Source organism: Hypanus sabinus, unplaced genomic scaffold (assembly GCF_030144855.1).
Source record: "Hypanus sabinus isolate sHypSab1 unplaced genomic scaffold, sHypSab1.hap1 scaffold_1479, whole genome shotgun sequence".
NCBI lineage: Eukaryota > Metazoa > Chordata > Chondrichthyes > Myliobatiformes > Dasyatidae > Hypanus > Hypanus sabinus.
The window spans coordinates 67,536-92,287 of record NW_026779553.1 but is presented as its reverse complement, the minus strand read 5'-3'; the positions used below and the strand labels follow the sequence as shown (position 1 = coordinate 92,287).

General features: G+C 45.1%; 1 long non-coding RNA gene across 2 annotated transcripts; it reads right to left on the bottom strand.

The window, feature by feature from the left end:
- Positions 1 to 1,295: 1,295 nt before the first annotated feature.
- On the bottom strand, positions 1,296 to 23,692 carry LOC132387012 (uncharacterized). 2 transcript variants are annotated; one of them, XR_009509740.1, is made up of 5 exons: positions 23,557 to 23,675; positions 17,970 to 18,059; positions 2,914 to 3,206; positions 1,726 to 1,785; positions 1,296 to 1,580 (listed from the first exon to the last, which is right to left on the bottom strand). It is a non-coding gene; the product is annotated as an uncharacterized LOC132387012 (long non-coding RNA). The 2 variants fall into 2 exon arrangements; XR_009509739.1 differs by lacking the exon at positions 17,970 to 18,059 and having other exon boundaries at positions 23,557 to 23,692.
- Between the last annotated feature and the right edge of the window lie 1,060 nt (positions 23,693 to 24,752).

The following is a 24,752-nucleotide window of genomic DNA, read 5'->3' as shown; positions in this document are numbered from 1 at the left end:
TATAAGGTGTTGTTCCTCCAACCTGAGTTTGGATTCATTTTGACAATAGAGGAGGCCATGGATAGATATATCAAATGGGAATGAGATGTGGAATTACAATGTCTGGCCACTGGGAGATGCTGCTTTTTCTGGCGGACCGAGCGTAGGTGTTCCACGAAACGGTCTCCCAGTCTGTGTCGGGTCTCACCAATATATAAAAGGCCACACCGGGAGCACCGGACGCAGTATACCACACCAGCCGACTCACAGGTGAAGTGTCGCCTCACCCGGCGGGACTGTCTGGGGCCCTGAATGGTGGTGCGGGAGGAAGTGTAAGGGCAGGTGTAGCACTTGTTCCGTTTACAAGGATAAGTGCCAGGAGGAAGATCGGTGGGAAGGGATGGGGGAACGAATGGACAAGGGAGTCGTATAGGGAGCGATCCCTGTGAAAAGCAGAAAGAGTGGGGGAGGGAAAAATGTGTTTGGTAGTGGGATCCCGTTGGAGGTGGCGGAAGTTACGGAGAATTATATGTTGGACCTGGAGGCTGGTGGGGTGGTAGATAAGGACAAGGGGAACCCTATCCCAAGTGGGGTGGCGGGTGGATGGGCAGATGTGTGGGAAATGGGAGAGATGCGTTTGAGAGCAGAGTTGATGGTGGACGAAGGAAAGCCCCTTTGCTTAAAAAAGGAAGACTTCTCCTTTGTCCTGGAAAGAAAAGCCTCATCCTGACAGCAGATGCAGCGGAGATGGAGGAATTGTGAGAAGGGGATAGCCTTTTTGCAAGAGACAGAGGGGAAAGAGGAATAGTCCAGGTAGCTGTGAGAGACTGCAGGTTTATAGTAGATATCAGTAGATAGGCCGTCTCCAGAGATGGAGACAGAAAGATCAAGAAAGGGGAGGGAGGTATCGGAAATGGACCAGGTAAATTTGAGGGCAGGGTGAAAGACGGAATATAATCAAGTACGTTGTTATTTAAGAATAACTGCAATGTATATACCACCCTGTAAACTTAGGACATGTCGAATTCTTCTCAATTACTGAAAAAAGCCAAGATCACAGACGTTTCCTCACAGGACAACTCAGGCTGTGCAGATGTCTCTCTGTTAAACCTTCTTTTGATTTCCCACCTGCCCACACACTTTTAACAGAAGGGAACCAAGACTGCAGGCAGTGATCCACAACAGATCTCACCAACCGACTCTATAATTGAACCATCACATCTTTATACCCCTCCCCGACGCCCCCTCCCCGCTATAAACTGCAGTGGGAGTAATTCTCATAATTTTGCCCTCTCCCAGCAGCTACCTACCGAAATGTCGTAAAGGGTAGACAAATACTGTCGATCCCACCTGCGAAGGAATAAGCAAAGCGAATCCTCAGTTCCTCGGTTGGGGATCGGTAAAGCCCCGAGTGTGGACGGATCGGCTTCCCGTTACTGCAAGCAGTAGCCCGGGAACAGTTCCCAGATGCGGGAAGCTCGCACCTCCCGAGCCTTTGCTGATGATTCGGAGCTGGGTTGAAAGTGCGACGTTTCCGATAACACCTCCAACTACACCGGTTTCCCCCGGGACATGCACAGGAAGTCGATGCAGGCAATTAGCTGAAGGGAATTATTAATTCTTTCAAAAGCGATTCACTACAGTTATAATATCAATCAACACAATACATTATCAATCCCATTCGTGTTCATAAAAATGTCTAAATATCTTTGCAATGTTTATATTTCAGTATACAGAGCTTCTTACCTTGTATCGCGGCTCCAGGTTCTGTTACCACCCCGTCCCAGTGAGGCTGTGTTACGGGTTCTGTAAGTAATGAACACACCCTGGTTAATGTTCAGTCAGCTCCTGGTGATAATCATTAACTAAACCCACAGCTTTACCAGCGGTTCTCTCCGTGTCCTGTTCTTTGGTACAATGTACGTTCTGTCTCCAAACAAACATCACCATGGAGATGAAAAGTGATCTCAGTGATTTTGAGAGTGGAATGTTCGTCGGTGCCAGACGGTGCAGTTTTATAGACAATAGGCAATAGGTTCAGGAGTAGGCCATTTGGCCCTTCGAGCCAGCACCACCATTCAATGTGATCGTGGTTGATCTTCCACAGTCCTTGCCCTCTTGCCCTCGTTCTTGCCCTCTCCCCATATCCCTTGACTCCGCTATCTTTAAGAGCTCTATCTAACTCTTTCTTGAAAGCATCCAGAGAATTGGTCTCCACTGCCTTCTGAGGCAGAGCATTCCGTTGATCCACAACTCTCTGGGTGAAAAAGTTTTTCCTCAATTCTGTTCAAAATGTCCTACTCCTTATTCTTAAACTGTGGCCTCTGGTTCTGCACTCCCCCAACATTGGGAACATTTTTCCTGTGTCTAGCATGTCCAATCCCTTAATAATCTTATATGTTTCAATCAAATCCCCCTCATCCTTCTAAATTCCAGTGTTCCGGTGAAAACACTGTCATTTAAGTGTGAAGAAAGTTTAACTATTTGTGGTGCAGAGAAGAGTGATAGAACCAATGACGCAATGTAAAATCCATTAGCTGGGATCTCGAAGGCCGACTGTTCTTTTCTCCATCGACGCTGCCTGGCCTGTAGAGTCCCTCCAGCATTTTGTGTGTGTTGCCTGGAGTTCCAGCATCTGCTGATTTATCTTTTTTCAGAGAGATCGGTGACGGGTCACTGCCCCGTTGGATATTTCACATGTCACTACCGGGGTGAAAGATGCTTTCTGCTCACACTCAGTAGAAATCAGCCAGGAGAGTATTTCTGGTTGACGGCAAAGACCTCGTTTCTCTTAATCCATTTGGACAGTAATTGACCCGTTAACATGAACATGTCAGAACTCCCTTCTCCCACTAAATTCACTCCCGATCCCGACCAAAGCTGAGTCTCACTGTAAACGCTGAATAGTTGTACAGAATCACAGACAACACTTACCTCTGATGTTGTAACCGGCCGGCGTTCAGTGTGGTCCCAGCAAATCACAGTCTGACTTCCCGGTGACCAACAATGGTCCTGCACCGATGTTCTCACTCTGTACAGAGAGTTGAGTCTGAGCTGCTGCTCCCGAGGCCGCTGGGCTGTGATGTGTCCGCCGCTCATTACAGATGGACAGGGCCGGGTGAGCCGGGGTAGAGCGGGATTACAGCAGTCCGGCTCACACTAACTCTCACTGGCTCAGGACGGGTCTGACAGCGTGAAGAGGCGGGAGTGGGGTCAATGTAGCAACCCTAAAGAGGAAAACAAACAGGCTGCATTAACCTTACTGACCAGATTTCCGTGTGGATCTCTCCTTTTTCTTTCATCGCAACCAGGGGGCGGAGTTTCTCTGTTGAACTCAGCGAGTCCCAGGCTGCGGATTTGATCCAGCCCGGGTTCTGGGAGGGTATGAACTCTACCCTCTGTGTAAGAAAGACTGCCTGACATGGATAGAGTTTCAGCTCAAACATTCCTCACCTATTCAGGTCCAGGGAGCTGTATTTCTGCTGAATTTAAACCAAACACGTTTGACTATATATTTCCACTAACTGGAAAAAAACTGGGAGAGATGATTGCATTTCCATCTGGACAACTATCGTCACAAGAACCCTCCTCGCCCATGGTTTCATTCCACAGCCCGCTGGAAATACTTGTTGAATTTACTTCTCTTAAAAGTCATTTATTCCAAATGGCCAGAGGTTTTACCGAGGGAGGGAGTGACGCACTCACTGAAATCGTTACATACGTTAAAATGGTTGACAGGGAGGGAAGGACGCACTGATTGAAATGAGCATGGGGGAGGGGGGAGCTGTTTGTCGATCAAAAATGGGAGCCTCTCTCCCTTCTATCCCCTGACCGAACCCTCACTATCCTCATCCCTCAACCCCATCAATACCCCTCATGATTTTGTAGACCTCCATCAAATCTCCCCCAAATCTTCTGCATTCCAAGGAACAAAGTCGTAATCCTTTATAACTTAGGTCCTGCAATCGCAGCAAAATCCTTGGAAATTTTCGTTGCAATCTATCAACCTTATTTACATCTTTCCTGTGGGTAGGTTACGTAAACTGCAAACATACTCCAAATTAGGCCTCATAACTGTCTTATATCATGCAGTCTCCTGTACTGAATACTTTAATTTATGAAGGCGAATGTGCCAAAGATTTCTTCACTACCTTATCTAAGTGTGCTGCCACTTTCAATGAATTGTGGACTCGAATTCCCTGATGCCCTTGTCCTACTGCATTCCTCAGTGCCGAACTCTTCACTGTGTTCTGGTTGATCCTACTGAAGTGTGACAGCTCACAAGCCTGCATTAAACTCCATCTGCCATTATCAGACATTTTTACACCTGATGTAGATCCCGCTGCAAGCTCCGATAGTCTTCCTCGCTGTCAAATACACCCCAAACCTTGGTGTCATCCACAAATTTGCTGATCCGGATAATCTAATTATCATCGAGATCATTGATAAAGTTGACAAACAACAACGGATATCAGCACCGATCCCTCTGGAAATCCACCAGTCACGGGTCTCCAGTCAGAGAGGCAACCATCTGCTACCACTATCTGCCTTCCTCCTCTATGCTAATGTCTACTCCCATTTACTAAATCAACTTGAATGCCAAGAGAATGAAATTTATTGGTCAACACCCTATGCGGGACCTTGTCAAATGCCTTGCTAAAGTCCATGTAGACAATATCTAGAGCCTTGCCTTCATCAACTTTCCTGGTAACATCCTTGTAACCTCTTTGAAAAACTCAATAGATTGTCTAGAACACACAAAGTCATGTTGGATGTCCCTAATCAGTCCTATTTATTTAAATTCTCCTATATCTGGTCCTTCCAAATGTCTTCACATGACTGATGTCAAGTGCACCGGCCGATAATTTCCTGGTTTAATTTTGGAGCATTTTTTCAGCAGTGGATCAAAATTAGCTATCCTCCAATCCTCTGTTAGCTCTCGTCTTTGAGCATAATTTAAACATAACAGTTACATCCTTGCAATGTCTGCACCCGCCTGCATCGGGGTCCAAAGACGGAACTTCTCAGTCACTGGGGATTTATACACTCAAAGTTGCCCAACTTGCCCAAAACACTGACTCATCCATAATTTGTATAACATCCATGGCCTCACTTCTCCAGATTATTTTCATGAGTGAACACAGAAGCAAAAATCCACTGAAGAACTCCTCTATCTGTTTTGGCTCCATGTGCACATTGGCATTCTGATAATCCGGACAATCAATTGTGTCCCCTGAAATCCTCTTGCTTTTAAAATATCTGTATAATCCCTCACCTTGTCTGTTAGGACAACCTTATGCCACCCTATAGCCTTCCCGTTTTCTTTCCTCAATCTTATCTTGCATTTTCTCAACTCCATAAGTACCTCAATTTTTTCCTACCTGCCTGCACCGGTTATGCATCTATTTTTTTTTCTAAGCACAAAGTACACTGCTGATGCTGTGGTCATATCAAGACATACAAAAAAGCTGGATGAACTCAGCAGGTCAAGCAGCATCCGTTGAAAGGAGCAGTCAACGTTTGGGGTCAAGACCCTTCATCAGGACTAATGAAGGAGGGGGCAGGGGCCCTATTAAGAAGGTGGGGGAGGGAAGGCAGGGAGGGGTTAGGCAAGAGAGGTGAAGAAGTAATCTAATGGGAAAGCACTATGGGTAGTAGAAGAAGGCAGGGTCATGAGAGATGATAGGCAGCTAGAAGAGGAGACAGAGTGAAGGCAGGATGCGGGAAGGGAGAGGGAGGGGGGAATTACAGAAAGTTGGAGAATTTGATCTTTCCTCTGATTGGTTTTCCACCCTCCCCCCACCTTCTTTATAGGGCCCCTGCCCCCTCCTTCTTCAGTCCTGATGGAGGGTCTTGGCCCGAAATATTGACTGTTCCTTTCAACCAATGCTGCCCGACCTGCTGAGTTCATCCAGCTTTTTTGTACGTATTTCTTTTTCTTTACCAGGGCCTCAATACCACCTAGTAGAGCGATTGTTCTCCATACTTCCTTTGAATCTGATGGCATTGTGATCACCAGATGCAAACAGTTTCCCTACACAGACTTCTGTTACGTCTGTCCTGTCTCAGTCCCTAATGGGAGATCAAATATCACACTTGAGTCTTTGGGACTTCAATGTACTGATTAATGAAACTTCTGTGAGACATTTGTCAACTACATGAGTACATCTACAGTATGAGAGTTCCAGTCTGTATGTGGAAGGTTAAAATCAAATTATAACAAATTATGTTTCTTGCAATATTCTCGGACGTCTACTAATTTGTTCCTCTAAATCCCGCAGACTCTTGGACTGTCTATAAGACAGACCCAATAACATGTTCAAACAAATTTTATTTCTCCGATCTACCCATAAAGCCTCACTAGATGAGTTCTCCCATCTGCCCTTACTGCACACTGCCGTGAGTTTCCCTGAGTAATAAAACCACCCCTACCCCTTTAATCCCTCATGCTCTGTCCTGTCTAAAGCAACAGAACCCCAGAATATTGAGCTGCCAGTTCTCTGCAAGCCCGTCTCAATAATGGTGACAATATCATAATGCCACGTGTTGATCCATGACTGAAGCTCATCTGTCTTTCCTTCAATACATCGTGGGAATTTTTTTTGTGTTTCCATCGATTTACAGAGAGTGAGGAAGTGGTGGGTGCTGTCGTCACACAGATTTACAAGGGATTTCAGCCACCCTAGGAAAACAGAAGTTGTATTCTGTGAATGCTTCAGAAATGGGGTCATTTTGGCTGCAGTTGAAAGTTTTCACATCCCTTAAAAGGCTAACAATTATACCAGTGCCCAGGAAGAGCAGTGTGAGTTGCATTAATGACTATCGTCCATAGCAGTAACAGTTACTGTGATGAAATGATTGAGGGGTTTGCGATGGCTAGAATTAGCTCTTCTCTCAGCAAGGACCTGGGCCCACTGTAATTTCCCTGTATCCACAATAGGTCACAATGCAATCTCCTCGGCTCCTCATGCGGCTTTGGATTACCTTGACAATACAAATACTTACATCAGATTGCTGTTTCTCAACCAGAGCTCAGTATGTAAAGCATACTGTTATTCCTACAGTTCTGATCAAAAGTCTCGAACCGCTGGGCCTTTCTACCTCCCTCTGCAACCGGATCCTCAATTTCCTCAACAGAAAACCACAATCTGTGGGGTTTGGATATAACGCCTGCACATAGCCATCGATACCGGTGCACCTCAAGGATATGTGCTTTGCCCACTGCTGTACTTTCTCTGCACCCATGGCTGTGCGGTATGGCACAGCTCAACTGCCAGTGACAAATTTGCTGTTGTTGGATTGAAATACTCTCAGCAATGTTGTCAGTTCAGTCAGCTCCATCATGGGTAGCAGCCTCCGTAGCATCCAAGATATCGTCATGGAGCGATGACTCAAAATGGCGGCATCAATCATTAGGGATCTGCTTCACCAAGGAGATGCCCTCTTCTCATTTGTATCACCAGGAAGGTGGTACAGGATATTGAGGGCACACACTCAACTAGTCAGGAACCGCTTCTTTCCCTCTGCCATCCAATTTCTGAATTGACATGGAACAGATGAACCTACTTCACTGAATTCATTTTTGCAATACTTATTTAATTTACCTTTTAGTAACAGATACTTGTTGTAATACAGTTCTGTTTTCTATTATTAGAAGCTGTGTTGGCTAAACAGCTTTTCTCAAGCTTGCTTTGGAATCATAACCCCTGATACTATCCCCTGACCTAACCCTTACTATCCTCATCCCTCTACCCCATCTACCCTATCCATACCTCTCATGATTTTGTGGACCTCCATTAAATCTCCCCAAAATCTTCTGCGTTCCAAGGAACAAAGACGTAACATATCTAATCTTCCCTTATAACTCAGGTCCCCCAATCGCAGCAACATCCTCGTAAATTTTCCTTGTACTCTGTCAACCTTATTTACATCTTCCCTGTGGGTAGGTGACGTAAACTGCAAACATACTACAAATTAGGTCTCATAACTGTCTTATATCATGCAGTCTCCTGTACTGAATACTTTAATTTATGAAGGGCAATGTGCCAAAGATTTCTTTTCTACCTTATCTAGGAGTGCTGCCACTTTCAATGAATTGTGGACTCGTATTCCCGGAGGCCTTTGTCCTACTGCACCCCTCAGTGCCGAACCCTTCACTGTCTAAGACCCATCCTGGTTGATCCTGCTGAAGTGTATCAGCTCACAAGCCTGCATGAAACTCCATCTGTCATTATCAGACATTTTTACACCTGGCGCAGATCCCGCTGCAAGCTCCGATAGATTTCTTCGCTGTCAAATACACCCCAAACCTTGGTGTCATCTGCAAATTTGCTGATCCGGATAATCTAACTGTCATCGAGATCATTGATATAGATTATAAACAACAACGGTTATCAGCACCGATCCCTGTGGAAATCCACAAGTCACGGGTCTCCAGTCAGAGAGGCAACCATCAGCTACCACTATCTGCCTTCCTCCTCTATGCTAATGTCTACTCCCATTTACTAAATCAACTTGAATGCCAAAAGAATGAAATTTATTGTTCAACACCCTATGCAGGACCTTGTCAAATGCCTTGCTAAAGTCCATGTAGACAATATCTAGAGCCTTGCCTTCATCATCTTTCCTGGTAACATTCATTGTAACCTCTTTGAAAAACTCAATAGATTGTCTAGAACACACAAAGTCATGTTGGATGTCCTTAATCTGTCCTGTTTATTTAAATACTCCTATATCCAGTCCTTCCAAAGTCTTCACACAACTGATGTCAAGTGCACCGGCCGATAATTTCCTGGTTTAATTTCAGAGCCTTTTTAAAACAGTGGATCAAAATTAGCTATCCTCCAATCCTCCAGTAGCTCTGTCTTTGAGCGTAATTTAAACATATCAACTACATCCATGCAATTTCTGCATTCACCTCCATCGGGGTCCAAGGGCTGAACTTCTCAGTCGCTGGGGGCTTATATACTCAAATTTGCACAAAACTCTTACTCATCCATAATTTGTATAACATCCATGGCCTCACTTCTCCTTTGCCTCACTTCAATAGATTCCTTTCCTGAGTGAACAGAGAAGCAAAAATCCACTCTGTCTGTTTTGGCTCCATGCATACATTGGCATTCTGATAATCCAGACAATCAATTGTGTCCCCTGAAATCCTTTTGCTTTTAACATATCGGTACAATCCCTCACCTTGTCTGCTGGGACAACCTTATGCCACCCTATAGCCTTCCTGGTTTTTTTCCTCAATCTTATCTTGCATTTCCTCGACTCCATAAGTACCTCATTTTTTTCCTACTTGCCTACAACTGTTATGCGTCTGTTTTTTTTCTATACCACGGCCTCAATACCACGGAGCAGAGCCATCGTTCTCCACACTTCCTTTGAATCTGATGGCATTGTGATCACCAGATGCAAACAGTTTCCCTACACATACTTCTGTTACGTCTGTCCTGTCTCAGTCCCTAATGGGAGATCAAGTATCACACTTGAGTCTTTGGGACTTCAATGTACTGATTAATGAAACTTCTGTGAGACATTTGTCAACTACATGAGTACATCTACAGTATGAGAGTTCCAGTCTGTATGTGGAAGGTTAAAATCAAATTATAACAAATTATGTTTCTTGCAATATTCTCGGACGTCTACTAATTTGTTCCTCTAAATCCCGCAGACTCTTGGACTGTCTATAAGACAGACCCAATAACATGTTCAAACAAATTTTATTTCTCCGATCTACCCATAAAGCCTCACTAGATGAGTTCTCCCATCTGCCCTTACTGCACACTGCCGTGACAGTTTCCCTGAGTAGTGAAAACACCCCTACCCCATTAATCCCTCACGCTCTGTCCTGTCTAAAACAACAGAACTCCAGAATATTCAGCTGCCAGTCCTCTGCAAGCACGTCGCAATAATGGTGACAATATCATAATGCCATGTGTTGATCCATGACCTAAGCTCATCTGCCTTTCCTTCAATACTTGTTGTATTGAAATATACACAACTCAGAACATTAGTCCTAACATGGTTAACCTTTGATTCCTGACTTTGTCTGAGGTCTTAACAACATCTGTTTGAGAAACGTGGATAGGTGCATGGATGGGAGGTGTGGAGGGCAGGTCAAAAGGTCACGTCAGATTAACAGTTCGACAGGGAGACCAGGACCCGTGCACAGTAAAACTCCCGGTGTGGGAAAGGGAGAAGAGGAATCATTCGCAGTAAAGCAGTCAGTGTGCGGTATGGAGATTGGGACTGGAGGGCGATACGATCCAAAGACTGGGAATTGTTTGCAGTGAAATTCTCGTGTGGAATCGGAGATCGGGAAATGTGCGTGGTAAACACCCCTGCTGTGGAATATCAAGACCGGGAACAACAACCTCATGGTGGAGTTGTTCAGTGACTTGTGATCCGCCATGACGAACGTCCTTGCCATTGTGGATGAATAAATATTTTGTCCAATAATTCTGGCCTCCCTCAATCATCCTTGCCTCCTCACCAACGCCCTAAACCCTGCTCCCTTCTCTATCCCTCTCCCTCACTCTTCCCAACTAGCACCACAATATTCGCTATCCGTCAACCTCACACTCCTTTCTCATCATCACCCCAGTCCTCACCCTCCTACCCCTCACCTTCATTCCTTCTGCCTCAATCCCATTTCCCTCACTGCTCTGCCACTGATGTCATTCTCACTCGCCCATCATTCTTCACCACCCAACTCAGTCTCTCTTCCTCCACTGTACATCCCACCCCTCCCTCCTCACCACCCTCTCTCCTTGCTAACCTACTTGCCCCTCTTGCTTACCCATTCCTCACTGCCTCCTGCACACCCCTCCTTCAACATCCCATCTCCTCCTCGACACTATTTATACTACCTTCCCCTTCTATTCTCCCTAACCCTATCTCCTACTCCCTGTCACTCCCTCTCTCTCCCCACCATTTATCCTTCAGCGTTCTTGGTCCTCTCTTTCTCTGCCTCTTTTCCTTCACCCTCTCTCCTATTCCACTCCCCACTCTCTCTGCCTCCCATTAGCCTCTCACAATCCATCCATCCCTCTCACTCCCTTTCTGAGCCTCTCAGTCACTCTCCCCACACTTTCCCCCTCTTTATTCCTCCCTCTCTCTGCCCCTTCTTTCTCTCTCTGACCCTCTCCCCATCTGTCCCCCTCTCCTCTTTCTAGAACTCTCACCCTGCTTTTCCTCTCCCCACCTCACTCCCTTTGTCCCTCTCCCCCTTTCCTTCCCCATGTATCACTTTTACCCCTTTCTCTGACTCTCCCTCTCCCTCTCCTCACTCTTGCCCTCTCCCCTCATTCCCCATCTCTCACTCCCACTCTCCCCACTCTCTCTACTCCCTCTACTTCCCCCTCTCCACCTTCCACACACTCACCCTGCCCTTCCCCTGACCCTGCTCACCCCAACACTCCCCCCCTTACCCTCAGTCACTCACCCTGATATCAACAGCAATTAAAAGTTTGGTGGGTCCATACCCGAGGGTAATATACTTTAATTTAAATATTGTCACATTTGGGAATGGCATGAACTGGTTTATTTGAAGAAATCATGGAAAAAACACAAATGCAGATGATGAGAGTTGAGGTAAAAATAAAATTTTGTAAACTCACAGCAAACAGGGCAGCAAATGAAACCGGTAACGTTACGGGTTCGAGACCCTAAGTCATGTTCTTTATGTCATGTTAAAGGCTTTATCACTACATTGCTGCAGAAATGGTTAAATACAATACAAAAGTGACTTTGTTCACACCCGAATAATTTTGGGTGAATTGTTGAACCGGTTCCATTTGATTGCAGCAGTTCTGAGGAAAGTTGCTGTGGCAGTTTACAATGACATCAAAACGCTGTGGGACTATTCTTGGGGAATTACTGTGTGAATCATTCAACCTTTGATATTTACCAAAAGTTCCTTAAAAGAAAGGACGGATGAAAAGACACGAGGACATTAGATGGCCAGGAAGGTGATAGATTTGGTCAAGAAGGAAATGGAAACGTATGTAAAGCTTCAGAAGGTAGAATCAAACGAAACTCATGAGGAGGACAGAGAGACCAGAAAATAACTAAAAAAGGGAGTTACGGAAGGCAAGAGGGGTCATGAAAAATTTTTGGCAATTCGGATTAAGGTGAATCCAAAGGCATTCAATACATTCATCAAGAGCAGGAGGATGACTGGGAAGAGAACCCTAATGTGTTCTCTTCAGTAATCAGCTAGAATCACATCAGGCAGGCACCATCCCCAGCATTCACAAAACTGCATGTAATATTATATCGAAGAACACCTCACAAATAACTTCTTTGGAAAGGATCTCTAGTTTAGCAAATGACCTGAAACAGCACTGTGTCTATTTTCAAACACAAAAAGCAAAGCAACTTTGTCTCACAAAATGGAGGATGTAAATCAGTTCCACAAAATGGCAGTTTCCATCTCCAAGCACATGGCAGGAGCAAAGACAATTGATCTGGGTGACCCCACTGTCCTTGACCCATTCGACATTACCTTCCAGACTTTAAATCCACCGTCATTAACAGATTAACAACAATGAGTTAAACTGTCCACAATTACCACCGTCATTCTGTATTGATATAAAACTACAGTGCAGAGCGTGTCCAAGCATGTCTAGAAATCCAGAGTCAACTGCTGAGATATTTATCAAATGAACATTCTACAGGCAGGCAGCAACAGGGGCAGGAGTAAACAGTCCAGCTGCACCGACCTCATAACACAGCCAAATGGGTTTTCCCCCCACATAACCTCACCCCTGAGATAATGAATCTGATTACTGGGGTCCCATTCTGCGCCCTATACTGGGATACTGATGGCATTACTGGTGTCTGAGACCAAGCCCCACTTGGGTCTTTGCATAGCATGACGGTGCACCATTCTGCACCCCATCTTAGGACACTGATGGCATCAATAGAGATCCTTACTGAGACTAACCCTGGGGCATTGTGGGAACATGTTTATGTTTCCATCAATTTTGGGAGAGTGAGGAAGTGGTGGGTGCTGTCATCACACAGATTTACAAGGGATTTCAGCCACCCCAGAAAAACAGGAGTTGTATTCTGTGAATGCTTCAGAGATGGGGTCATTTTGCTGCAGTTGAAAGTTTCCACATCCCTTAAAAGGCTAACAATTATACCAGTGCCCAAGCTCTTCTCTCAGCAAGGACCTGGGCCCACTGTAATTTCCCTGTATCCAAAATAGGTCACAATACAATCTCATTGGCTCCTCACACGGCTTTGGATTACCTTGACAATTCGAATACTTACATCAGAATGCTGTTTCTCAACCAGAGCTCAGCATCTAATGCAATTATCCCTACAGTTCTGATCAAAAGGTTCGAACCGCTGGGCTTTCTACATCCCTTTGCAACTGGATCCTTGATTTCCTCACCGGAAAACCACAATTGGTGCTTATTGGATATAACGCCTGCACATCACCATCGACACGGCTATTGTTGGCAGATTTTCAGATGGCGAGGAGAAGGCAAACAGGAGCGAGATACATCACCTGAATGAGTGGTGTTGCAGCAACAAACTTGCACTCAACATGGGTAAGATCAACAAACTAACTGCAGACTTCTGAACGGGTAAGACGAGGGCACAGACACACACCAATCATCATTGATCAGTCAGCAGTAGAAAGAATGAGCAACTTCATGTTCCTGTGTGTCAGCATCTCTGAGGATCTCCAGGGCCAAACATGCCGATGCAGTTACAAAGAATGCTTAGCAGCCATTATATTTCATTAGGAGTTTGACGAGATTTGGGACGTGACCGAAGACTTGCAGATTTCTACAGATGTACCGTAATAATAGTTCTAACTGGCTGCATATCGCTTGATATGATGGGGTTTGGGAAGTGGTGACCCACTGCACAGGATTGAAATACTCTCAGCAATGTTGTCAATTCAGTCAGCTCCATCATGGGCAGTAGCCTCCGTAGCATCCAGGACATCGTCTTGGAGCGATGCCTCAAAACGGTGGCATCAGTCATTAGGGATCTGCTTCACCAAGGAGATGCCCTCTTCTCATTGGTATCACCAGAAAGGTGGTACAGGAGATTGAGGGCACACACTCAACTAGTCAGGAACCGCTTCCTTCCCTCTGCCTTCTGATTTCTGAATTGACATGGAACCCACGAACCTACTTCACTGAATTCATTGTTACAATACTTATTGAACTTTCAGTACAGATACTTATTGTAATACAGTTTTTTCTCTACTATTATATATTGCATTGTACTGCTGCCACAAAGCCAACAACGTTCACGATGTATGCCTGTGATATGACACATCCTCCTGATGACTCTACGGGGATTAATCCCGATTGGGCCTATCAGGCTGAAGATCCGCTTCCCGTGTACGTCTCTGTTTCCCAATAACAAACTGTGCAGACAGACGGACAAAGATCACATCCTCATCCCTGGGACTCAATCACAGCCGTTGTGGGGCAGTAATGCCGCTGCTCCACTTGTCAGTGATGGGAAACCATCTTTCTCATTTCACTTTCCAGAGAGCCAGACTCTGAGCATTGCCGGTTTGGGGTTGTGTTCACAGGGATACTCGAGGCTTTTTGAGGCAGACTCGCTCCACTGCCCTGAGAGGACACCTGCAGTGTGGACGGTCCTGCAGCAGCCCTGGGGTCATCAGCTCCTGGACTCAGACTCTGGTCATTGGGCAACAGCAGAGCTCTGCAAAGTCTCTCCCATAACTTTCATGGTTAGTTTCTCCCCAGAGCAGTCAAAGTATGCTGTGCAAGAATGTTGTTGGTCAGTTGTCAAACTGGAACAATGTGACACTTACTGCTCTGGGAGAGAGAACAGTTAATTCACTGAATTAAAACTATATAGTTCAGTACAATGTAGCAAGACATTTGGCAGAGTCCCACCTGGGAGATTAGTCAAGAAGGTTTGGCATTCAGAATGAGGTGGCAAATTGATTTAGACATTGGTTTTGTGGCAGAAGCCAGTAAGTGGTGGAAGATGGTTTGACTCTCTGACTGGAGACCAGTGACTCGTGGGGTGCAGTGGGGGTCGGTGCTGGGTTCATTGTTGCTTATCATCTCGCTCAACGTTCTGGATGATTTAATTACTGCAATAGTTGTTTTTTGTTCAACAGTAGGTTATTTGCCGTGATCCGTACTTATTAACTTAGTTTACAGTAACTCTGTAGTCGGAGCTTTTCTTGTGCACAGACCAGGCAGAAATTGGCCACTCAGCCCATCGAGCCTGCTGCCCCACACAGTGAAATAATGGTGGTCGCTTTGCAATGCTGCCTGTCGCTTTCTGTAACTGGTCACCACCCCACCCACAATGTTTGTTATGTATCGAGACCTTGAACAGAATCAACGTCTTTTCTTTTAAAGGACGTTGAGGAAATCAGCTCGAAACACCAACAATAAACACAGTCATGAGAAAAACGACATGCATTCATCTGAAGTCACAAGGTTTGGAAACAGAAGCCGTGTTGACGAAACATCTTTTTGCACTCTTGCTTTGGAATTGTAACACCTGATTCGGGAACTGTTTTTAACCTGGACATGAATTGTGGAGAATCTCAACCATGCAGACAGGATAATGCAAGAACACAAATACCATGACCGCCAGAAGAGACAAATAACTTCTTCCAATACACACAAAATGCCAGAAGAGCTCAGCAGGCCAGGCAGCATCTGGGAAAGGAGTCTTGCCGAATGGTTTCAGCCCAAACCGTCATCTGTTCACTCTTTTCCTAGATGCTGTCTGGCCTGCTGAGTTACTCCAACATTTTGTGTGTGTTGCTCTAGCATCTGCAAATGTTCTCTTGTTTGCAAGTAACTTCTTGGTCACTGATCCAAAACACGGGTAACGTGTCAACTGGAAGTAAAGATCAGAAATAAAGAACAGAAGCTGAATTCACCTTAATTCACTAAGAATGTTCAGTCTCCCTGTGGGTATATTTTCAAGTTGTTTCCTTCTAACTTTACACCAGACCATCAGACGAGGGTCATTTAGTAACTATGGGGGAGGGGCCGATGTTGCTGCTCTGTGAGACTCACAGTGCAATTTTCTGTGTGCAAGCGGCTGCCTGTCTGCAGGGCAAATTCTGACACGCAGGCATTCCTCGGAGCAGGGAGCGGCTTCTCTGCTGAAAACGAACAAACCAGTTCGACATTTCGCGCTGACCTTCGACTGTGAACAAAGCTAATTTAACACTGTATTTAAATATTCCTGTAACAGGAAAAAACAGTAAAACACCGATGATATAGAAAAGAAAGTTCACCAGTGTCTGCAATCTGAATGTCTACTTATTACAATTGCTATTAGACTTTGAAAGTTTCCAGTAGTTTATTTTACTTCAAACACCCAATATCTGTAGTTTATATTTGCGATTTAATTAAACGAATCGATCTGTGGCATAGTCCACAACGATGTTCCGAATGCCGATATCTTACAGTAGTTCTGTATTCTCAATAATTTTTTCCTGTGTATGTGAGTGAGTGTGTGTCAAGGAGGGCAAAGAGGGAGAGAGACTCTTTCACTGCCCTATGGGGACATTTCACATATCTACAGCGTCTCAGTAGAAACCAACTGGAGAATGTTTGTAGTTGAAGGTAATTGTTTCTTTTAATCCATTTGGTCAATAATTAATTTGTTAATTTGAAGATTTCAGAGCTCCCTTCTCCCACTGAATTACCTCCCGAGCCCGACAAAAGCCAAACCCGATTGTAAACGCTCCCTGGTTCTGAAGAATCGGAGACAACACTTACTGTGATGTTGAAACCGGACGGAGTTCAGTGAGGTGCCGGGTGAACGGTGTGCTCACCATATACAGAGATGTCAGTCTGAGCCGCTACACCCGAGGTTATTCGGTTATATAGTGTCTGTCGCTCATTTCAAAACACTCGCTTTCCTTACCGCGCTGTCCTCCCACTTGCCCCCTACCTGCTGTGCTCTTCTCCCACCCCCCCGTCCACTTTTCCTCCCACCCTCCTTCCCCAAGCTCTCTCCTTCCCCCTCCTGCGCTCTGCTCATCCCATGCTCAACTACCCTTCCTCTTTCCCCACACCCTTCCCCGCTCTCTCATGCCTTCATCCCTCTCCATCTCGCCTTCTTTTTCCTGCCCAGCTGCCGCCTGTCAATCCCTGTCTAACAATGTAGACTGTCATCTAAACGGGAGAATGTTCAAACATCAGAGTGCAGAGGGAATCAGCTGTACTCGGGTCTGACTCCTGGAAGGTTAATCTATAGGTTGAGTCTGTGATAAAGAAGGCAAATGCAATGTTGTCATTTATTGCAAGGGGAATAGAATATAAAAGCAAGGAGAAAATTCTCAGTCTTTATGAGACATTAATCAGGACATATTTCAAGTGTCATTAACAGTTTTGGGCCCAATATCTCAGGAAGCATGTGTTGTTGTTGTTGAATGACCGCAGGAGGCTCAAGAGGATGATTCCAGCAATGAAGGGGTTCACATACAAGGAGCATGATGCAGCTTTGGGTCTGTACTCACTGGAATTTAGAAAAATGCTGGGGAATCTCATTGACACCTACTGACTGTTAAAAGGACTGGCTGGGGTGAATGTGGAGAGGATGCTCCTGTGGTGAAGGTATCCAAATCTAGGGGTTGCAGCCTTAAAATTGAGGGGCGACCGTTTAGAAAAGATTGAAGAAGGATTTGTTTTAGCCAGAGAGTAGTGAATCTGTCACAGACTGTAGTGGAGGACAATCCGTGGGTGTTTAAGGCAAAAGTTGATTGTCTCTTGATCATTCAGAACATCAAAGGATATGGTGAGAATGGTATAGGGTTGAGTGGGATCAGGGATCAGCCATGATGGAATGGCGGAGCTGAATCGATAGGCTGAATTCTGCTCCTGTGTCTCATGGTCCGTTGACTGTCACAAACTGATTTTTTTAAGGAATCATGAAAAGAATGTTTTAGAAACAAATATAGACAATGTGAGTCTGAAGGAAGAAATTATAAAATTCCAGAAACTCACAGCAAGCAGAGCATCAACTGTAATTGGTAGCGAGGTTTCGGAATCAACGGTAGTTTTCTTTATATCAGCTTTCACATTCATTGACCCTCCCTGCAGCAGAAATAGTTAAGCAAACTAATAATGTGAATGTTTTCAAACCCGAATGAGAAGGAAACTTCAAAGCAGTTGGACATGGTTTTAGCAGAATGGCCTAAAGTGCTGCTTTAAGAAGAGCTGCCTACAGTTCTGTGGAATGTGCAGGGCCAAACAGCTGCTTACACCAGACCCTGAGCTTTGAATCTCCCAGAAAAACAACCCGCACCTTTTCCCAGTACTCTTTCAACCTTATTTATTTCTCTTATAGATAGATGACCAAAACAGCAGTCAATACTCCAAATTCAAACTCAGCAATGTCTTATTCCTTTTATTCCACCGCACTCTTTAGTGCGCTATCGTTTACTGTGGAAGACCTACATAGTGCAACACTTTGCACTTGCTTACATTAAATTCCACCTGCAATTTTCAGCTCAGTATTTGCAGCTGCGCCAGATCCCACTGTAACCTGCCTCTCTGCCGACTACACCCCTGATATTGCTGTCATATGCAAATGTGCTTATCAAGTTAAACACGTTATCATAGATGACAAACAGCAACGGCCCAACTACCATTTCTGTGGCTGTCCGCCGGTCATAAACCCCCAATCAGGGAGACAATCATCTACTATCATTGTCAGCCTTCGCCCAAAGCTCCACTGTCTATGCCAATTTACCTCCTTACGTTGAACGTGGAGCAAATAAATTTTCTGCACCAAACTCCCTTTCTGTCCCTTTCTCTCTAATCATATTCCCTCCCGCTGTCTCCCCATTGTGTCCCATCATCTACCCACCTTCTACCTACTCCACTGCCTCACTTTCATCTTAGTTGCTCCCTGTCCACCTCATAGACCTGTTATGAGTGATGAATAGACCTGATGGACAATGGGGTAGAGACAACCATTCCCCTCCTGAGAAACACAAACTATTACTGTTGCTATGCTGACCATGAGAAAGAGAGATGGAAAAACAAGCAGGAACATCAGCGACAGACCAGAGAGAGGGGGAAATTACTGATTAACCATATTGTGACTCCTTTTTGAATTATTTACTGTTTCACTGCAAGGACAATAGTTTACTCATAAACATTCCTTAGTGGATTGAAGGAGTGGCCTTATTTGATGGGCACAGACATTCAGGAGTGATGGATAGCTGAGTCCCCGTGAGTAGGGATAAAAGACAGGTCTGGAGAGACACCCTCCAGACACGACAGTGGACACTGACTGAGTGTTGGAACCCACAAGAAAGGTGGGGGCTTCGGAGACCGAACCAGGAGGTCGGTCAGTAAGGCTATCAGTGAAAAAGCAGGGTCGGTGGGGACTTGTGTTTGTGTCCACTCATGCCAGAGTGACGAGTCCACCACAGAAGAATGGAGAGGTCAGAACTGAATGACCACACCGATATAACGGATTAAGAAAGCAAAGAAAGGTTTGCCTGACTGTAGCTGTTACATCTCGCTCGCTCTCTCTCTCTCTCTCCAACCATTACAATACAACTAACTACATCAGCACTCATGAACTGAACTTTATCCTTTTCTATGACAATTTATTTACCCCTAGACATCAATAGAGCTTGTTTATTATTGATTATTATTATTATTATTATTCCAACACTTTTAGGTTTATTACTGCTAACTGGTTTTATATGTCTATTTGCATTAGTGATATTATTTTGCTTATTTTTATTAATAAACACATTCAGTATAGTACCATCAGACTCCAATGAATTCTTCTTTCTCTGCTGATTAGACACCCAGTTACGGGGTACATAACAGACCCTCGCCCTGACTTTTTCCCCTCTCCCTGCTCAACCTTTCTCTCTCTCCACCTCATTCTGCCCCTCACCTTTACCTTTACATCAACAATATTTTAAGGGTTATTGGCAAATTTGGGAAAGATGCATTTTTCATACACTGTGTTGTGTCTTTGTATTAAGGAATGTCACAGTTGGGAATGGCATGAATCTTTTTTTTAAGGTATCATAAAAAAAGTTTTAAAACAACTGCAGATAATGAGAGTTTTAAGTAAAAATAATTAAATTCTGCAAACTCACAGCAAACAGGACAGCAACTGTAGCTCGTTCAAGCCCGTTGGCAGTGTCGTTTATGACATGTTACAGGTTCCTTGCAAACTATTAACAGTTTAGCATATTTGCATATGCAAAAATAGTTAAACAGAACACTGAAGTGACTTTGTTTATGTGATAGAGAGTGAAATGTCAAACCAGTTTGAATTGGTTTCAGCAGAAAGGCTGCTCCCTGTTCTGAGGAATATGCAGGCAGCTGTTTAAACACAAACCCTGAGCTCCGAGTCTCACACAAAAGCAACCTGCACCTTCCAAATCAATCAATGGTATTGTCTCTTCCCTCTTCCTTTCCAGTTCCACTGAAGGGTCTCAGCCCAATACGTTCCCGTTGTATTCAGTTCCATACATACTGCCCGGACCTGCTGAGTTACTCCAGCATTTTGTCTTTCCCTGGCTATGAAATATCCATGACAGGGAGCGTGTGGGCAGTTTAAAACCATGTCAAAACACATCCAGGCTGTTGAGTATTCTTGGGGAATTAAGGTGTGAATTATTCAAGTCTGATATTAATTTCGGATCTTTACTCAATCAAACTTCTGTCTGTGATCAAGGAGTCATGGTTAGAGAGTCATATCGAAACAGAACACAGTACAGGTGCATTGTCTGAGCCATTTAAACCACCTGTTCCCACCCACCTGCACAGTAGCCATATTCCCCCATCCATAGTTTCAAAGGTGAAATCGTGCTCGCATGTACCACTCCTGTTGGCAGCTCGTTCCACATTCTCTCGACCCTCTGATTGAAGACTTATCCACTCATGTCCCACTAAAACTTTTCATCAGTCACCCATGATGCATGATCTCTGGTTGTCGTTCCACCCGACTTCAGTGGAAAAGGCCTGCTTGCATTTACCAATCTTTACCCATCTTCATGTTGCACTGCTCTGTCAAATCTCCTCTCAATTTTTAGCATTTCAAGGATTAAAGTCCAAAACTATTCAACCTTTCCTTATCACTCAGGGACTGCGGAAACCTCCTTGAAGTTTTTCCCAGTACACTTTCAAACTTACACCTCTCCTGTAGGTAGGTGACCAAAACTACACACAATACTCTAAATTTGGACTCACCGATGTCATATACAACTTCAAAATAACATCCCTTCTCCTGCAGTCAATAATTTAATTGATGAAGGTCACTATGCCAAAAGCATTTATTAACCACCCTATCTACCTGTGGCACTGCTTTCAATGAATTATGGACCTTTATTCCCAGATCCTTTTGTTCCACCGCAACGTTAGTGCTCCACTGTTTACTGTGCAAGACCTACCATAGTGCAACACTTTGCACTTGCCTGCATTAAATTCCATCTGCCATTTTCAGGTCAGTATTTCCAGCTGTTCCAGATCCCTGTAACCTATGATAGATAATTTCCCTCACTGTCAACTACACCCCTAATCTTGGTGTCACATGTAAATGTGCTTATCAAGTTAAAAACATTACCATCCCAATCATTGATATAGATGACAAACAGCAACGGACCCAACGATTAATGGAGACAATCATCAACCATCATAGTCCACCTTCTAATGGAGACAATCATCTACCATCACAGTCCACCTTCTCCCAAAATGCCATTGTCTACTCCAATTTACTTCCTTACATTGAACATGATGCAAATGAATTTCCCTGACCAACCTCCCACGCAGGATTGCTAAATGCTTGCAAAAGACCATGTAAACAACATTCGCTTCATTGCCTTTATCTACTTTCCTGGTAATATTCCCAATAACCTCATCAAAAAAAAAATGTGTGTGTTGCCAGGAGTAAACAAAGTCATGCTGACTGTTCCAAGTCAGTCTTGTCTTTTCAAATACTTATATATGCAGTGCTTCGAATACTGATGTCAGAAGCACTGGTCTATAGTTTGCTGGGGGGGTTTTTAAGCCTTTCTTCAACAGCAGGTCTGTATAACCCATGGAGAGCGGGAGTTTACATCATATCCCAGGTACAATCTCAACAAAACGCGAGTAATTGTTAATGTCATTTCACTCTTACACCCAATAACTCTTACAATAAATACAATGTACCTTTCACCTCCCTCTCTACCCACTGCACTTAAACTCTCCATTTTAACACACTCAGGATTGCAGTTTCTCCTGCAGAAGTGGGTGATCTCACATTTCCCACACTGGACTCCAGTGACCTGTTGTTCCCACTCAGCCTTTTTGCCTTCATTACCCCAAAACCTCTCAACAAGAGACCCAGAACATAGAACAGTACAGCACAGTGCTCAGTCTATTCAATTAAGGAATATATATCGTTTCAACAACGAACGAGGAGATAAACCACCATACATGGGGGGGGGGGGGGGGCGGCTGTGAGTATTCGCAGGGTGATTACTACGTCAGAGCGGAGGGTCTCCCCAGGGAGCAAATTCCAGCGACCGACCCAGCAGACTCGGTGAGGAACAACATACACGCCCCTCATATCTCCATTAACCTATCCCCTTTCACCTCAAATGAATGGCCTCTTATCTTAGACATTTCAACCCCCAGGAAAAATATATCGTCTGTCCACTCTATCTATTCCTCTCGTAATCTGATAAACGTCCATCCAGTCTCACCCCAGCCTGCGCCGCTCTGGAGAAAACAACACAAGTTTGTCCAGCCTCTCGTTACAGCTCATGCCCTCTAATCCAGGCAGTGTCCTGGTAAACCTCTTCTGCTCCCTCTCCAAAGCCCCGACATCCTTCCGAGAATGGGGGCGACCAGAACTGAAGAAACACTCCAGATTTGGTCTAACTAGTTTTATAAAGCTACAGCACAACTTCCCGACTTTTGAACTCAATGCTTCAACTAATAAAGACAACTATGTCTTTTGCCTTCTTAACCACCCGATCAATCTGTGCAGTCTCTCTCAGGGAGCGATGAACTTGGAGTCTAAGATCCCTCTGATCATCAACACTGTTCAGGGTTTTGCATTTAACAGTGTACTGTCGCATACATTCGACCTACCGAGCTGCCAAGATGATCATCACTAATCAAATCTCACTGAGATTTCTCAGGTCCTGTTGAATTTATTGCCAAGTGCACAAGTGCGGGAAGGTACAGGTACAGAGAAACACTGACTTGTGGCAGCATCACACGCAAGTACATTCAGATAACACACGGAACACAAATTATACAATTCTCTGTCAGTAACAATATAGAAACATGTTTACGTTATCCTGCTAATAGGACCAGAACAACAGGGGCTGAGCGGCGGCTCATCTCAGACGGTTCGGTGTGAAGGTCTCACAACCCGGCCCGACCCCGGCAGATTCTGCGAAGGAAGCGAGGCGAGGCCGGTAGTTCGGGAAAGTTCATCCCCTCCCCCTTCAGGATTCACCGACCACCCTGTGTTTCTCTCTCCCTCCCCACCCCCACCTTTTATTCTCCAGTTCTCTTGTTTGAATTCGGGACCTCCCCGCTCCGGACCTGTTTCAGTACTCACCGAAAGGAAACTGTTGTCGTCGCCCCGCAGAGAATAATCCGTCCTCGGCTCCCTGCCCCAAGGGGCGAGGGTGGGAACCCCCTCCCGATCCCAATCCCACCGCCGACCCACTTCAACAAAGAACGAAAAACAACACTGTCCTTCCCGGACTGAGCATGCGCGATGTCGCCGGCGCGTCACCAGGTAAGTGGGCGGGGCCTCGGAACCCGCCTGTCCAGGTAGACCCATTGTCTCAGATTGCTCCTGCCCCACCGAACTCATTTCTGCATACCTTGACGCTGTCTTATCCCCCCCTTGTACAATCCCTTCCCACCTATGTTCGTGACACTAATCACGCTTTGAATTTTTTCAATGAAAACATTTTCGCTCCCACCGATTTATTTTCACCATGGACGTTCAGCCCTCATATACCTCCATCCCCCACCTGGACGGTCTCAAAGTCCTCCGCTTCTTTTTGGATTCCATACCTAACCAATTCCCCTCTACCACCACTCTCCTCTGCCCAGCGGAATTAGTTCTTACTCTCAATCATTTATCCTTTGGCTCCTCGCACTTCTTCCGAACCAAGGGTGTAGCCATGGGCACCCGCACGGGTCCCAGTTATGCCTGCCTTTTTGTTGGTTATGTGGAACAGCCCATGTTCCAAGCCTATACGAGTATCCATCTCCCTCTTTTCCTTCGCTTCATCGACGACTGCATTGGCGCTGCCTCCTGCACGCATGCTGAGCTCGTTGACTTCATTAACATTGCCTCCAACTTTCACCCTGTCCTCAAATTTACCTGGTCCATTTTCGAAACCTCCCTCCCCTTTTTTAATCTTTCATTCTCCATCTGTGGAGTCGGCCTATCTACTGATGTCTACTATAAGCCTACAGACTCTCACAGCTACCTGGACTATTCCTCTTCCCACCCTGTCTCTAGCAAAAATGCAATCCCTTTATCGCAATTCCTCCGTCTCCGTCGCATCTGCTCTCAGGATGAGGCTTTTCATTCCAGGACGAAGGAGATGTCTTCCTTTTTTAAACAAAGGGGCTTCCCTTCCTCCACTATTAACTCTGCTTTCAAACACATCTCTCCCATTTCCAACTCCCATGCCCTCACCCCATCCGCTCGCCACCCCACTCGGGATAGGGTTCCCCTTGTCCTCACCTACCACCCCACCAGCCTCCAGGTCCAACGTATAATTCTCCGTATCT